An 854-nucleotide genomic window follows, 5' to 3' on the forward strand; every position below is an offset into this window, starting at 1 on the left:
AGATATGACGGTGTGCACCTTTAATGCCAGCACTCACAGGTTAGATATGACGGTGTGCACCTTTAATGCCAGCACTCACAGGTTAGATATGACAGTGTGCATCTGTAATGCCAGCACTCACAGGTTAGATATGACAGTGTGCACCTGTAATGCCAGCACTCACAGGTTAGATATGACAGTGTGCACCTGTAATGCCAGCACTCACAGGTTAGATTTGGCGGTGTGCACCTGTAATGCCAGTACTCGTAGGTAAGATATGGCAGTGTGCACCTGCATAGTGGCATTTCAAATGCATTTTAATAAATAAAGACTGCCTGAAGACCTCAGAGGAAAACAGTCCCAGTGGTCAGCCTTACAGACCAGGTTATGGTAACACACGCCTTTAATCCCAGTAGCCACCCTATATGCCATAGAAATTGGGCCGTGCATGCCTTTAATCCCAGTGGTGCGTGCCTTTGACCCCAGCTCGAGAGGAATATAAGATGGCCAACACAGCTCTCAGATGCAGTCTCCTGAGATTCCTGGAGGCAGGATCGCCATTTCAGACTGAGGTCGGGGAATGAGCCAGTGGCTGGCTGCTTTGCTTTCAGATCTTCAGGTTGGAGCCCAATTTCTGATCCTGGGTTTTTATTAATCGTGCTTCACACCTGTAATGCCAGCACTTGTAAGTTAAGATGGGTGTCAGGGTTAGAGATGGCTTGAAGTTTGTAGGCCAGCTCTGCTGAGTATGTGCAGCAGAGACTAGAGAGACTCTACCTCAGTGGAAGCAGAGAACCTACTCCCAAAAGCTGTCCTTTGACCACACACACACATTCTCACACACACACAATTCTCACACACACACACATTCTCAC

The sequence above is a fragment of the Microtus ochrogaster genome, unplaced genomic scaffold, assembly GCF_000317375.1.
Source record: "Microtus ochrogaster isolate Prairie Vole_2 unplaced genomic scaffold, MicOch1.0 UNK7, whole genome shotgun sequence".
Lineage (NCBI taxonomy): Eukaryota > Metazoa > Chordata > Mammalia > Rodentia > Cricetidae > Microtus > Microtus ochrogaster.